At 43.4% G+C, this 16,878-nt stretch overlaps 1 protein-coding gene and 1 pseudogene across 1 annotated transcript in view; both read left to right on the top strand.

Annotated features, from left to right (window-relative positions):
• The window catches only part of RCAN2 (regulator of calcineurin 2), a 218,642-nt gene that overhangs the window by 46,074 nt on the left and 155,690 nt on the right, over positions 1–16,878 (top strand). The window lies entirely within an intron of this gene.
• LOC100471790 lies at positions 1,270–6,312 on the top strand (annotated as a pseudogene).

The raw sequence follows: 16,878 nt of genomic DNA, 5'->3' as shown, positions 1-16,878 counted from the left end.
TAAATACTTGGTGGTTATGAAATTATAAAGATTAATATTTCAAGCAGCATGGTCTGTGATCAAAAGAGTAGTCACATCACTCTTGCAAATCACCTCCTCTAAGCTTATACCACTCTCCCCTGAACCCCGCCCCAAAACACAGATGCCAAGTGGCCAGTCCCCTCCTCAGAGCCCCAGAGCACTTGCTCTCTGTACAGTGCTCTACAAAGATCTTGGGATTTTTTTGTCAACTTTTTTGTGCATGCAAAACTTTTGCTACTGTTAATAACTCACTTTGTGTGAAGCTGTGTTTTAAATAGTGTGGGAGCAGGTAAGGGTAGATAGGAATGAAAAATATATTCAAGATTCCACCTTTTTTTTTTTAGTTTTAAAAATAGTTTATTTAAATAAAAATTTTATGTATTTAAATTAAAATTTTTATAGTTTTTTTTTGGTGTTGTATTTTCTTTTTTTTTTTTAATGTTTTTTTATTATATTATGTTAGTCGCCATACAGTACATCCCCGGTGAGATTCCACCCTTTGATGGTACATCCCACTAACCAGAATCTAGCCAGCAGGCCTTGGAAAAGCTTAACATCCAAGGCCGAGAACCACCCAGGAGTCGGGCCTTGCAGAATTATTTTTTATCACACACACACACACACACACACACACATCTAGACATACAACACACACATGTAAAATATATTTTTGCACATAGTAAGTGCTTGGTAGCCACATGCTGGTTAGTGAGCTGAATCCAGCTCTTTGAGGTTTTGTACTTAAACTCCTGCTACTGGAACTTTTCAGGTGCATTCATTCCTAACAGGCTAGTGGCCACATTACCTGTTATTCCAAATAACAAGTGTTGTTTTTAAGTGCTTTCTTCTGCATGTATGTATTTATATGTGCCTCTGTACATGTGCTCAGACACGCTGTGTGGTTGCTGCTGCTGTCTGGACTGCACGGACAGCCAGCTCTGCCTTCGGCCCTGCTCACAAAGCCCTGTGCTGGAGCCTCTGCTCGGCCTTCCGGAAACCTCAGATTCTAGGGGCTTGATGGGAAGTGTTTGTCTCCATCTCATGATAAGGGCAAAAGCTCAGGCGTCTTACCTCTCTGGGGGCTCTCCTGGGAATGGAAGAAAGACCTCTGATTTTACTGTTAGTATTTTCATTGTCCAGTGAATTCCTCTATTTATACTTAACAGTGAAAGCAGTTCACCACGTAACGGAAGATGTGCTGAGGGTTGTGGCGGACTTGGAAAGCTTACGGGAAATGCTAGGGTAGAAATGAACTTAAACTACTTGTGCTTGCAGTTCACGAGTGACTTTGAAATTCACCCGATCACGCTGAGACTGGGAGCACCCCAGGCCAGGCTCCTGCATGACCCAAGTCAGAGTCAAGCAAGCAGGCACGCGCACTCCTGGGGCAAGGTTTGGGGCCGGGGGTCTCTTGCTATGCTTTTTCTCTCTCTGCCCTTCTTCATCCCTTTGACAATGAGAACTCGTGTTGAAAGTCACCCAAATCTCAACCTTCTTTCCAGAATTCAGACCGTAAGGAGACCCGCGGGAGCACTGGCAATGGCCCAGTAGTAGGGGTGAGAGATACATTCCCCAAACACGAAGCAGAAAGAGAGAAGACGGTGGGCTGTTCCTGCCCAGGTGGGAAGGATGGAGGAGGAAAGGTGACTCTGGAGCCATGAGGGTCTGACGCGAGCCCATGGGCAATGTTGTGCTGCAGGAAGGGCTCTGTGACCCAACAGCTGGGCCTAACTTAATGCTGCAAAGCACCGCTGTGCTGAGTACTTGTGATTATACTGGGAGACCATTCTCAGAATCTAGTGCATAGGAGAACCACTAGGAAACTTGCTAAAGAACAGAGTCCTGGGTCCTTTCCCAGAGGTTGTGTTACAGTGGCCTAGAATCAGGCTGAGAAAGGTGCACGTTTAACCACTATCATGGGTGTTTCTCATCCCGGTGGTCAGTGGAGAGTATATTTTAAGAAGCATCATCTGCTGTAAAGAACAGGGTCCGAAGCAGAAGGAAGCCTTTCTTTTCTTACAAATATTGGTCTTTTTTTTTTCTTGAAAATGGCCAATACCACTTTGTCCCCCCCACTGCTATGGGATAGTGGCCACGGGAGCCCTGGGCCAGGTCTCCCCTACCTGTAGTGGGGCATGGAAAATGCCCTGAGATTTCTGGGCCACAGGAGTCAAAGATGATGTGAGGGCAGGGACAAGAGAAAGAAGCAATGAAAAGCATCAACTGTTAGGAGCTAATGAGGGAGACTGACTCCCAGGCAGAGCCAGGCTGCCTTGACCTCTAAGAACAACCAATCATGTCTCCCTGGTGTTAGCATTCTGGTCCAAGATAAATGGTAGTTGAGGATGAAAGGGGGTGGGGAATGAGCTTTCCAGGAAGCCTGGACTCAGTGGGCTTTAGTAAATGCTAAGGAGAGTGGAAGACCAGGCCAGGTAGACAAATCAGTGAAAGCCAGGCCGCCCTCCCCTTGGAGGTGATCATATGAATGGGCAGGGAAGAGGAAGAAATGCCATTTTAGGCAGAATATAGAAACAGTGGAAACCAATGACTAGAGGTAGAATCCAGAGCCTGGAGGAAATTTCCAGAGGCAGGACATTTGTTTTTGGATAGGAGATAATGGGTGGGATAGAAGATTGCTGAGTTGCCTTGATATTGCATGAACGAGAAAGTTCACTTAGCAATTGCCCTTGTGTTGTGGTTTGAATTGTGCCCCTCCCCCAAAGATAAGTCCATTCAGCACCTGTGAGTGGGACTTCACTTGATTAAAGGGTCTTTGAAAATATAATTAAGTTGAAGATCTCAAGATAAGATCATCCTGGACTAGGGTGAGCTCCAAGTCCAATGACAAGTGTCCTGAGGAGAGGAGAGGGGAGGAGAGGGGGGGAAACATGGTGGCAGGGATTCAAGTGCTGTGTCTACAAGCCCAGACACACCAAGGATGGCCGGCAGCCCCAGCAGCTAGGAGAGAGTTTAGAAGGGGACTGTCTCCTGGAGCCTCCAGAAGGAGCCAACCCTGCCAACACCTTGATTTCAGACCCCTAGCTTTCAGAGCTGTGAGAGAATTTATTTCTGTGGTTTTAAACCACGGAGTTTGTGGTAATTGTCAACCCTAGGAAACGTATGCATCTTTCCCTCAGTTCTCCATGTTATATATTTGGGCAGCCTGTCACTCTGCTTTGAAAATGCAAATATCCCAGAGAGTTAAGTAGTTATTAGCCATTTGAAGCAAATGTTAATTAAACATTTTTCTCTCCTAATAATCTAGGAAAGAAAAACAGTTGTTATTATCAGAGATTGGAGGAGAAAACTCAGGGAATTGGAATCAAACACTTACACTTGAGGCCTATTTTGCTACTGATGTTTGACCGTGGAAATGCCACTTAACTTCTCTGAAACTGAGTTTTGCTGTCTACAAAATGAGAATTTTAATGCTTATTTATCAGGCTGCTGTGATATGAGGAGTCAGGAAGACAGGCCTTGTGAAGCTGTTTATAAACTTTGGGCGATTCTATGTATGAAAGCACTTATTTTGCAGCAGGGAACACTTTTACAGGGAAGATTGCTAAATTTGGGAAAGAGGTAGGGCTAGAATGACGCAGAGGATAAAGACAGTGGCCCCAAACCTCTGCTATAAAATGTTTCCTGGTCTAATGAAAAAGGAAGAGAAAATATGTTGTTTCAAATCTACCCCAGGACACATCATTCTTCCTGGCCCAGGAACATTTTTATATTAAAAGGGCTTTGGTTGGGCACCTGGGTGGCTCAGTCGGTTAAAGCGTCTGCCTTCAGCTCAGGTCATGATCCCAGTGTCCTGGGATCGAGCCCCACATCAGACTCCCTGCTCGGTGGGGAGCCTGCTTCTCCCTCTCCCTCTCCCCCTTCTCGTGATCTCTCTCTCTCTCTCAAATAAAAAGAAAATGAAGTTTTCAGCAAAATAAATAAAAGGGCTTTGGTAAACTGATCTGGGATCCTAACAGTTTTTAATATAATTTCTGTAAGTGAGAAAATTTATATTTTCTCATTATTAATATTATATAATATTTATATTTTATATAAATATATATAAATATATAAATACATATTTTATTTTTATATTATATATTATATATTATATTGTAATATAATTTATAACAGGTTTTTAATATAATTTCTGTGAGTGAGAAAAATGTATTTGAGGTTCCAAATAATACAGCAACCAACCTGTGGAACCGAATCCCTGTCTCTGATAGTGACAGAGTGTCGGTGCACAAGATGAAGTGACATCTTAGTGTCCTGAGTTTATGTAGCTTCTCAAGGTACTGTGTTCATGTGTGGGGAGCATTTTTTTGGTTCTAGAACAGTGCTTCTCAAACCTGGGCAGTGTGCAGACACTTAGAGAAAGATTTTTCTGGACTTCAATTTAATATTTTTCACAATATGCTACTTAAGTGAAGACAACACACAACTCAATGGGCATAGGATCTCATTGAACGACGTGCTAGCTCTCCAGATGGCTGCTTTCTTTGCAAACTGAGCAGGGCCCACATGGAAGCAGCTAATCTAAGGGACCTGCAGTTGTAATTGATCTTGGCACCATCTACTCTTGTGTGGGTGTCTTCTAGCATGGGAAAGTGGAAATAACTGCCAACGACCAGGGAAACAGAACCACCCCAAGTTATGCCCCCTTTACTGATGCCAAATGATTGATCAGCGATGCTATGAAGAATCAAGTTGCAGTGAACCCCACCAACACAGTTTTTGATGTCGAATGTCTGATCGGACGGAGGTTCGATGATGCTGTTGTCCAATCTGATATGAAGCATTGGCCCTTTGTGGTGGCAAATGCTGCCGGCAGGCCCAAGGTCTAAGTAGGACACAAAGGAAAGAAGAGGTGTCCTCTGTGGTTTTGACAAGATGAAGGAAATCAAGGGCCTTAGACAGAAAGGTTGGAGCTGAAAGGACTATCCTCATCCGTGACTTAGGAGGTGACACTTCTGATGTCTCAATCCCCGCCATTGAAGATGAGATCCTTGAGTTCAAATCTACAGCTGGAGACACCCACTTAGGTGGAGAAGACTTTGACAACCAAATGGTCAACCGTTTTATTGCAAAGTTCAAGTGCAAACATAAGAAAGACATCCTCAAGAACAAGAGGGCGGTCCGTCACCTCCAGACTGCTTGTGAGCGTGCTGAGCATACATTATTTTCCAGCAGCCAGGCCAGTATTGAGGTTGATTCTCTGTATGAAGGAATTGACTTCCATACCTCTGTGCCTTGTCCCCGATTTGAAGAAGTGAATGCTGAGCCGTTCCATGGCACCCTGGACCCTGTAGAGACAGCCCTTTGGAATGCCAAGCTAGACAAGTGTCAGATCAATGATATTGTCCTGGTGGGTGGTTCTACCCATATCCCAAGATTCAGAAACTTCTGCAAGACTTCTTCAAAGGAAAGGAACCGAATAAGAGCATCAGCCCTGATGAGGCTGTTGTGTATGGGGCAGCTGTCCAGACAGCCATCCTTTCTGAAGACAAATCTGAAAATGTTCAGGTTTCCCTGCTGATGGTTGTCACTCCTCTTTCTCTTGGCTTTGAAACTATGGGAGGAGTCATGACTCCTCATCAAGTGCTCTACTACCATTCCTACCAAACAGATGCAGACCTTCCCTACCTACTCTGACAACCAGCCTGGTGTGCTCGTTTGGGTTTATGAAGGGGAGTGCGCCATAACCACGGAAATCAACCAAGTTTGAACTCACAGGCATACCTCCTGCCCCCCAGCGCTCCTCCAATTGAAGTTACTTTTGATATGGATGCTGTGGGCATCCTCAGTGTCTCTGCTGCAGATCAGAGTTCAGGAAAAGAGAACAAGATTACCAGCACGAGTGACAAAGCCTGCTTGAGCAAGGAGGACATTGAGCACACGGTCCAGGAAGCTGAGAAGTACAAAGCGGAAGATGAGAAGCAGTGGGACAAGGTGTCTTCCAAGAATTCACTTGAGTCTTATCCAGTCAACGTGAAAGCAACTATCGAAGGTGAAAACTTCAGGGCAAAGTCAACAATGAGGACAGACAGAAGATTTTTGATAAATCGAGTCGGCAACTGCCTTGATAAGAACCAGACTGTGGAGAGGGAAGAATTTGAACATCAGCAGGAAAAGCTGGAGGAAGTCTGCAACCCCATCCTGACCAAGCTGTACCAGAGTGCAGGAGGCATGCCTGGGGGAATGCCTGCGGGCTGCCTTGCCGTGGAGCCCCTGCCTCTGGTGGTGCCTCCTCTTGGCCCACCACTGAAGAGGTTGGGTAAGCCAGCCTGAGACTAGGTCTAGCATTGTTCCCACAAAACATTGGAAGGACCTAGATTTGTAGCAATTTCCATGGCAGTTTTAAAGTTGAGCTGCCGTAGTAAATAAACTAGGCGTTCTTCATACTTGAATATGGAATATGTGCGCAGGGAAAGGAAATAAACATTTCACTTTATAAGCACTGTATTGTAAGTGGAAAATGCAATGTCTTAAATTTATATTTAAAATTGGCACCAGAAAATAAAATAAGTAGGCCCAAAATGCCTATGCTTATTGCTTTCACATAGGCCAAAACATTAAATACAATAAAAACTAAAAACAATCGCTATAAAACACTGGTTAATTTAGTGTGACTGATGATACCCTTTGCTACAGTTTAATCACTGATCACTTTACAAATTGGATACTGAATGCTGCTGACACAAGTTCTTTTGAGTTTGGCTTGTCTGATATTCTCCAGGACTTTCTCTATTGGAAATTCTGCAAACCCTAATTTGTGCAGTGGGCTGTGGCCTTTACTAGCTGCAAATACATCGCCTGTTACATTTGACTCTGTTTCTTTTCTCATTAGTCTGTGAGAATTAGAGTGGTAGCACTTGTCAACCTTGCAGACATAAAAATAAATGCAAATCTGGCACTGGCCATCTCTGATATACCGTGAACATTCAGATGATCCAAAACATGTCTGTATCATTATGTTAAGGTTGTCATCTTAACAAAAACACCAAACTAAAAATTCTCATCGTGATAGTCATGGACCACTTTGAATACATCTTTGGAACTCCAGCCACTCACCACAGTTGAGAAACGCTGGTCTATACAGAACTGGGTTTAATATATGCATTATTCTTTTCATTTTACATTTATTACAAATGTAATAAATCTTCACTGTAGACATTTTAGAAAATTGAAATAATTCAAAAAAATAAAAGAATCATTGTAATGCCATCACACAGAGATAATCCAACATTAACATTTAAATATCTCTTGTTCCCTCTGCGAATACACTGTACACATATTGTTCTAGACCCTATTTAAGAACTTTTTTTCACTTAGCCAAACATTGAGGGCAGCTTTCCAGATTACTAAGTATTCTTGTACAATAACATTTTGGTTGCCTTCAATTTGTCAATTCTGGGTGTCTGTCAAAATGTTCTTAACTGAATATTTAGATAGTTTCCAGTTTTCTGCCATCATCAACTATGCTGTGATAAATGGGCTTGTTCCTAAGTTTTGTTGCACATAAATAATGAGCCTATTTACTCGTAGGATATTTTTCCTAGTATTAGACCTTCTATATAAAAGAGAATTCAAAATTTGAAAGATTTGTGCACATAGTAATTGTGTGAATCAAATATGTTATATAAATAAAGATGTGGCATTGATAACTCACAGCTGGATGAGAATGCACGCTTAGGTGACCATCCAAAAACACTGGTTCATTATTGGTACGTTGGGACGGAAGAGTTGACTTAAAATGGAAACTTTTTAATGTCATAGGGCATTCAATTTATTTACATATAAAGGAATGACAACATGATTTTTTTCTTACGTTTTGGGAAATATAGATTCCTAAGAAGTTGCAAAAATAGTACTAAGAGATCCCATGTACCCTTTCTCCAGCTTTCCCCGAAGGCAACATTGTACATAACTAGGGTGCATTATCAAAACCAGGAAACTGACGTCGGGATTATACTATTATCTAGATTACAGCATTTACTCAGCTCTCACCAACTTTACATATATTCACTCTGTGTGTGTGTGTGTGTGTGTGTGTGTGTGTGTGTGTGTGTAGCTCTATGAAATGTTCTCACCTGGAGAGATTTGTGTACCCACCACAATCTCTGTGGGATGATCCTTTCTGGCCTCCCCTGACCCCCAGCCCCTGGCAACCACTGATCTATTTCCCATCTCTATAATTTTGTCAGTTTTAGAATGTTACATAAATGAAGTCATACTAGGGCATTTGTGGTTAAATGCAGTAACTTCAACAAGCCTAGAAAATGTGGTTACTGTGTACTGTGTGGCCATCAAGGTTACTGTAACTGAGATCAGAAGGGAGACAGATCTCTTGGAAATCATTAAAACAAACCAAAATCCCTAAAAGATGGGAATGTATCCTAGTCACTTTAGAATCTCTAGCATCGGGGATGAGATTCATTACATGTAACAGCCTGTATGGAGCCATGACTGACCAATCAGAATCGACCCCCGCTATAAATGACCAGCTCAGCCTTGCCGGTGGGCACTGCTGCATCTCGGTCCTGCCTGGCACCCAGCACAGTACCAGGCGGATGGTAGGTGTGTCTTAGCTCGGGCTGCTAGGACAAAATACCCCAGACTGGATGGCTTCAACAACAAGCAAGTATTTCTGGAAGTTCTGCAGGCGGGGCAGTCCAAGATCAAGGTGCTGGCCAATCCAGTGTCTGGTGAGGGCCCCCTTCTTGGTTTGCAGATGGTCATACTCTTACTGTGACCTCACATGGCAGAAGGCAGAGAGATGGAGCAAATTCTTGTGTCTCTCCTTGAAAGGACACTAGTGCCATTCATGAGGGCTTTGCCCTCTTGACCTCTTGACTTCCCAAAGACCCCCATCTCCTAATACCATCCCCTTGGGGGGGGTATGGTTTCAAATGTGAATTTGGGGGGAATACATGCATTGACTCCATGCCAAGGTGCCAAGTATATGGCATTCTGGACTCTCTTTTATGGTTCCTCAGCCCGCATCTCTGAGTCTGTAGCCCTCTTGTGTGGGGTCCTCAGAGCTAAGCAAGAGTGCACTGTGCCTACTTTACAGTTCTAAACACCATCTTACCAAACCCTGCGGCAGTAACCCTCAGAGTTACGCACTGGAATAAAGAAACCCAATCTGTGCTTGGTTCTATTGCTTCCACAGACCTTCCATTTGATCTTCTCTGTTAATAAAACGGATTCCAAAACTATGGCCCAGATCCGGATGAGAAAAACAGGGAGAGAATGTGGAATTCAATCAGGGAACAAAGACATTCCATGAATCTAATTGAGGGGGGAAAAGACACTGCCTGCAACTTAGTTAAAGGTGCGGAATTTCTTCTACCTAAATTGGGTGATAAAACATTGAAATAAGCTTATGATAAAAAAATGGTCTAAGGTGTAACTAGAAATATATTCTAGGAAATGTATGAAACGAAGTCCAGCTGGAAGAACTGGGCCTAGGGCCCCCCGCTGACATAGCACACAGAACAAAACAGAAAGCATCCGGCTTGTTCAACTGGAATCTGGTCAGAATCAGATTTGAAATACAGTGCTCAGATCCCGCGTCTTGGTACCAAATTTGACAGATCAATAAGTGTGTCACAGTCCTGAATCTTTGACTGAGGGAACATAGCACCCCCGGTAGGATACATGTTTCTTGTTAAATTGGAAAAAGGACTTTACAACCCACAGAAGATGCTAAAGGAAGCAGAGATGTGATGAAATGAGCCAGCCTCCATAGCCTGAATGCTTCTGTGCTACGTTTAGGAACGCATCTTGTCATCAATTTTATTTGTAGTTATGTGTTATTAAAGGTGTTTGAAACAGTCCGGCATGGGAGTACTGAAGAATTAGCCTTGAGATTTTGATCTGAAACGTGCAATTAATATTGGATGTATTCTTTTATTTTGAGAGGAGTTAAAGAATTGGATTCCATATTTTTTTTTTACATTTTTAAGAGATTATCCTTTAACACAGCTAATGCTTCCGTCTTGCAACGTTTTCTCCATCCGGTTTTTGGGATTCCACCTTACCTGAGTCCTGTGCTTCTTCTTTGCTGATTTTTCTTCCTTTCCTCAACCTAGGGCAGAAGTGCTCCAGACTCAGCCTTGGATCTACCTTTCCTCTCTCCCTAGCCCAAGCCCTTCTCACCGTTTAAACACCGTGGACGCACTAATGGCCCGCCAATCCATGGATCTGACCCGGCTCTCTGTTCTGAGATCCCAGCTTGGATCTTCACCTGCTCCTTGGCAACCCTACTTACATCAAGGCCTCTCAAACTTTACAAGTCTAAACCCAAGTTCATGACCCATCCCACCACCACCCCATCGCCACCCCTAGCAACTTATTTCTCTCAAGTGTTCCCCATCTCAGGAAATAGCGACTCTTCCTTCTAGTTGTTCAGGCCAAAATTCTTGCAGTCGTCCATGACTCTTCCCTTTTTCTTGCAAAGCACACACAGTCTATCAGGGAATTCATTTACTGCTTTTTTTTTTTTTTTGAGATTTATTTATTCACTTGAGAGAGAGAGAGAGAGTGAGCAAGCATGCAGGGGGAGTGGGAGGGGTAGAGGGAGAGAGAGAATCTTTTTTTTTAATGGTCTGATTTATATTTTTTCATTTTTTATTATGTTCAGTTAGCCAGCATATAGGACATCACTAGTTTTTGATGTAGTGTGCAACGATTTGTTAGTTGCATATAACAGCCAGTGCTCATCACCACATGTGCCCTCCTTAACACCCATCACCAAGTTACCCCATCCCCCCACCCCTCTCCCTTCTATAACCCTCAGTTTGGTTCCCAGAGTCCAAGTCTCTCATGGTTTGTCTCCCTCTGATTTCTTCCCAGTTTCCTTCCCCTACCCCTATGGCCCTCCGAGCTATTCCTTATGTTCCACATATGAGTGAAACCATATGATAATTGTCTTTCTCTGCTTGACTTACTTCACTTAGCATAACCCCCCCTGTTCCATCCATGTCAGTGCAAATGGTGGGTATTCATCCTTTCTGATGGCTGAGTAATATTCCATTATACATATGAACCATGTCTTCTTTATCCATTTGTCTGTTGAAGGGCATCTCAGCTCCTTCCACTGTGTGGCTATCATGGACATTGCTGCTATGAACATTGGGGTGCAGGTACCCCTTCTTTTCACTACATCTGTATCTTTGGGGTAAATACCTAGCTGTACAATTGCTGGGTCATAGGTAGCTCTATCTTTAATGTCTTGAGGAACCTCCACACTGTTTTCCAGAGTGGCTGTACCAGCTTGCATTCCCACCAACAGTATAAGAGGGTTCCCCTTTCTCCACATCCTCTCCAACACTTGTTGTTTCCAGTCTTGTTAATTTTTGCCGTTCTAACTGGTGTAAGGTGGTATCTCACTGTGGTTTTGATTTGTATTTCCCTGATGGCTAGTGATGTTGAACATTTTTTCTTGTGTCTGTTAGCCATTGTATGTTTTCTTTGGAGAAGTGTCCATGTCTTCTGCCCTTTTATTGACTGAATTATTTGTTTTTTGGGTGATGAGTTTGAGAAGTTCTTTATAGATCTTGAATACTAGTCTTTTATTCGTAATGTCATTTGCCAATATCTTCTCACATTCTGTGGGTCTCCTTTTAGTTTTGTTGACTGTTTCCTTTGCTGTGAAAAAGATTTTTATCTTGATGAAGTCCCAAAAGTTCATTTTTGCTTTTGTTTCCCTTGCCTCTAGAGACATGTCTTGAAAGAGGTCGCTGTGGCCAGTGTCAAAGAGGTTCCTGCCTATATTCCCTTCTAGGATTTTTATGGATTCCTGTCTCACATTTAGGTCTTTTATCCATTTTGAGTTTATCTTTGTGTATGGTGTAAGAGAATGGTCCAGTTTCATTCTTCTGCATGTGGCTGTCCAATTTTCCCAGCACCATTTAAGGGCAGAAATGAAATCTAATCAGGCAGAACTTAAAAATGCTATGAATGAGATGCGGTCTAAACTGGATACCCTAACAGCCAGGGTAAATGGGGCAAAAGAACGAATTCATGATCTAGAAGATAAGCTGATAGAAAGGAAGGAAGCCGAGGAGGATAGGGATAGGCGGCTTGAAGCCTATGAGAACAGACTTAGAGAGATCAATGACGCCAAGAAACATTCCAATGTCAGAATTATTGGGATTCCTGAGGGGGTGGAGAGAGAGAGAGGACTAGAAGGTATATTTGAGCAAATCATAGTGGAGAACTTCCCTATTCTTGGGAAGGAAGCAAGCATTCGTGTCCAAGAGGCAGAGAGAGAATCTTAAGCAACCTTTGCGCTGAGCGTGGAGCCCAAAGCAGGGCTCGATCCCACAACCCTGAGATCATGACCTAGGCCAAAATCAAGAGTCGGACACTTAGCCAACTGAGCCACCCAGGTGCCCCCATTTACTGCTCCTCCATCACTGCTTCCCACCATTTTTACCATCTTCACTGCTTCTTCCCTGGGGGATCCACACCACTGTCATTTCTCGCCTGGTTTACTGCACTTGCCTATTAAATGGTCTTCCTTTTTTTGCTCTGATCCCCACCCAGGAATGAGAGAGATCCTGTGCCAAAGGTAAGTGAGATCCTCTCTCCCCGTTTGCCCACAACACTCCACTGGCTCCCATTTCACTAAGGATAAAAGCAAAAGGTCTTACAGTATCCCACAAGGTCCCATGTGACCTACTTTTTATAGAGAAAAATTTAAAGAAAAATAGAAATAGAGGGCATGAACAAAAAATATAGCAGGAGCTCAGACAGGGAGGAACTTCCACTTATCTACTAAGATCCTGAAGAATCAGTTATACATACCCATGTCTATCATAAGAAATCTCAACATGAGTCTGAATGCCCTAACCTTGGGACCAGTTTTTTATCCATTGGACTGTGTTCAAGAATTATACCACACTACGTTTTATTCTTCTAATGTGCTCAGCCACATTTTGATCTAATAAGTCATAAATGTGGAACTGGCATAGGCACTAATGAAAAGTCATGCAGGACTTATTCCGCACATTTTAACTTACGCAAATGCCAAATCACAGAAGCTCCACTGACGTCTCTCAGTTAAGACCTGTGTATGAAGACCTTATTTCAGCACCTTTTTGTCTAGATTTACGGCTGCTAATGAATCGAGTTCTTGAATTCTAGGGTGCTCAGCACCTGTTAAGGACTTAAATCTGATCACTGTTAATAACAACACAGTATCGGTTCCTTAGCAAACAATAGAAGCATTAGCTATTGTTAGAACAACGCATCCTTTTGAATAGACACTGCAGGGCATTGTCACAAAGCATGAGCCATGGAAGGTTGACTGGTGGCTCAGCTTTCAAACATAAGTCATCTTGCACGTTACTTAGCTTTCAGACTTGAGCTCACAGGCCTAAGAACCTACGTGTCCTCAGCGTTCAGACGTGTTCCATCGCCTGCCAGAGAAATGGAGCAATAGTTGTTGATTTACTCTAGAAGCTTGCTAACAGTGTTGGCTGCACTGGGGGTGGCCGAAGGCAGGGCGGGGAAGAGGTGAGCAGAAGCCATACCGCTGGTAGACTGGGGAGAAAACAGGCAGGTGGAAGAGAGAACATAGGAGGCTCCACCAACCTCTATAAACTTGACAGATAAAGACAACCCAAAATAAAGCAGAAAAAGAAAAAAAGAAAGAATACAGAAGAGGCTCTAGGAGGCAAGAAAAAAGTAGTAAGGGGTCAGGCATTCTCTGGAGAAGCCAGTAAGTTCCAGAGAAGGTAGACAACAGAAGGCAGAAGCAGGAGCTTAGGGAAATGAATAATGTGGAGGAGGAAAAGAAAACCATCCTTTTAGGAACCAGCCATGTTGCTTGTCTGCTTCCCTGGCAAAAGGGGGCAGAGTTTCAAGTACATGCTAAAGAAGGCAATCTATTTCTTTTTATTTTATTTTATTTTATTTTATTTTATTTTATTTTATTTTATTTTATTTTATTTTATTTTTTTAAGAGAGACAGAGTGTGCACACACAAATAGGGGTGAACAGTGGAAGGAGGGGGCAGATGGAGAGGGAGAGAGAGAATACTAAGCAGGCTCCACGCCCAGCATGGAGCCGGCCCTGGGGCTCGATCTCATGACCCTGAGCTCATAACCTGAGCTGAAACCAAGAGTCACATGCTCACCCAACTGAGCCACCAGATGCCACAAGGCAATCTATTGCTTCATGGGAAATTCAGGTATTTAAAAAACGCTGTGTACTGATCCTATTATCCATGAGAAATGCCCCTCACCTCACCATTTCCCTTGGGACAGAAGATCTGACAAAAAGGGGCAGTCGCTGTGTTTTTATTGAACGATTACTACATGTCACTTGCTGCCTTGAGTGCTCTGTTTGCATTATCTCAATGAATTCTCTCTCTCTCTCTTTTTTAATTTTATGTATTTACTTGAGAGAGAGAGACTAAGAAAGTACGAGTGGGGAGAGGAAGAAGCAGACGCCCCGCAGAGCAGGGAGCCCGACGCGGGCCTGGATCCCAGGACCTTAGATCATGACCAGAGCCAAGGGCAGATCCTTAACCAACTGAGCCACCAGGCGCCCCTCTGAATTCTTATAGCATCACAAGTCAGTTATGTTACCATCCCCATTGCCACAGGAGTTGAAACTGGAAGTTAAATAGCTTTCCTGTAGCCAGTTTGAGCTGTGGCTTTAAATTCACAGACATCAGCTCCAAAACTCCACACTTAACAAATGTACTAAATTTTGGTAGTACATAATCATTGGAAAACTCTTAGGAAGAATTTCAAGGTCATCCAGTTCTGTTTTCAAATTCCAGGCCCTGGACTCTTTCAGGCTGACGATGAGATTTTTGATGGTCTGTTGCAAAATTAGAAAAGTAAGGCCAATGTTATGAAATTTTAATATTATCAAATTTACTTAGAGAACTTTTTATTCTGATACTGTGTCATTCTTTTTTTGTAAGTCCCTAAAAAATGGCCTTTCTTAAATGAGAAGATGTTAATAATAGTCAGGTTTCTATTAATGTGCTCAGCAATATAAAAACTTGGTCATTCTGTGTTAGCACCTGCCATGTTTTCAGTTGTGCTGGTCTAGGAAATCCAAAGCTCTTGGGACCACTGATCCATTTTGAACGCATACTTAGCAATTCCCCACAACAGTCCGGAAAGATGGCCACACAGATGTTGTTTTTCACATTTCCAATGATAGAATTCACTACTTTTTGACGAAGTCCATGCTCTATCGGGAGAAGTTTCTCCCTCTTATTGAATTACAGTCTATCTTTATCTTATTAATGGAACAACAAAGAATAAGCATATCCCACTACATCTGAAGGCCAGTGTGTGAGGCGCACATCACGTACACTTTCATCCTTCCAGAAATTCTTCTCTGTTTACTTGTGCATTGACTGTCTTTCCCATTATGCATTCAGTGTCAGCTTCATGAAGGCAGAGACCCTTGGCCCAGTGTCTAGGACAGTGCCTGGCACAGAAGCTGTGAGCAGTCAATATTGGTCAAATGAGTACTTTGTAAATACAGACATCCCATAAGTCCCTGCTGAGTTTAATAATAAAGCGAATTCATCGTCTACTTTGATGACACTTCACATTTTAAAGAGTTGAAGTCAGCTCTCATGCCCCCAAGAAGTCTTCTTTCTTTTTCCAGACTAAGAGTGGTCAATCCCCTGAGTTGCTTCCCCTGTGGTAGAGTTTTCAGACTCTCACTGGTGTTCTGTCTTCGCACCGTCCAGAGTATCAGTGCAGCTCCTCTTAGAAGCATTGTCCAAACACCGAAGAAGACAGGGCGCCATGAAGCTTGGCCATGGCCAGCTCCCAAGGGGTCTGTTTCCTCTCTGACCTTCATAACATGGCTGAAGTCTACATTTTTTAGGTCACATCATATGGTTATCTATTAAGCTTGTCCTTGAGACATCTCCTAAATCCTTGTTGCATTTATTTCTATGAGGTAAAATGTCCACCATTTGGCAAAGCTTAACATGTATCCCCTTTCTATTGCATCTGGATTTTTGAACTATAGTTGAGCCTGTTGAAAGCTTTTTAAAGCTTGATTTTTCATTCATTCCTTCACTCAACCAATGATTCCTGAGCATCTGCAATGCATCAGGACCCATCTTCAGAGGCCACCTCCTCTCTGCCTTTGTGTCACCGGCAAGCACAATAAACACACTCTGTATTGCCATCTCTCTGACCTGCTACAGTCCTCTGAGTTGACGTCTTCCAATAATCAATACTGTTGTGATTGGTAGTTTAATGAGCTGTCATCTAGCCCCTGCTATGCTTAGGACAGAATGAGAGCCCTGTCCCTGGTTTTGTTAGCTCTTGCTCTCAAGATTTGAAATGTGGCCTTGGGAACAGAGCAGATTGCCCTCTGAAGAAGGAAAGAGATGGCAATGTACTCTGCTACTCATGTCAGCCTCGTAAGCAAAGCCCCCCCCACCAAGCACACACAGCTTCCAACAGAGCCAGGTCCCACAACTCTCCCCGGACACTGTGGGCTGAGGACATCAGTTCTCTTACACCTGCCCTGCCCTTCCTGAAATTTAGCAGCCGCATCTGTGGGGAATCCTTACGTGCCAGGCACTTTGCTTTTTGTGACCTGAATCATTCCCTACAACAGCCCCGTGAAGTGCAGGCACTGTTATGAACCCCGTGTCACAAACAAGGAAACTGAGGCACAGGGCGGTTGTGAAACTGGCCCAAGACTGAGACTTGGAGACATGGAGCTGGTGTATGTGCCAGGCTGCCCGAGCCCACAGAACTCAGCCCTCCCCTCTGACACGGGAGCTGTGGTTTCAGGGCCTGGCTGGCCTTTGCCTCAACTGCCTTTGCTCAGGGTTGTCCCCAAAGACTCTCA

The sequence above is a fragment of the Ailuropoda melanoleuca genome, chromosome 19 (assembly GCF_002007445.2).
Source record: "Ailuropoda melanoleuca isolate Jingjing chromosome 19, ASM200744v2, whole genome shotgun sequence".
NCBI classification, from domain to species: Eukaryota; Metazoa; Chordata; class Mammalia; order Carnivora; family Ursidae; genus Ailuropoda; species Ailuropoda melanoleuca.
The sequence above is the reverse complement of the archived record's forward strand: the minus strand, read 5'-3'. Positions and strand labels throughout refer to the sequence as shown.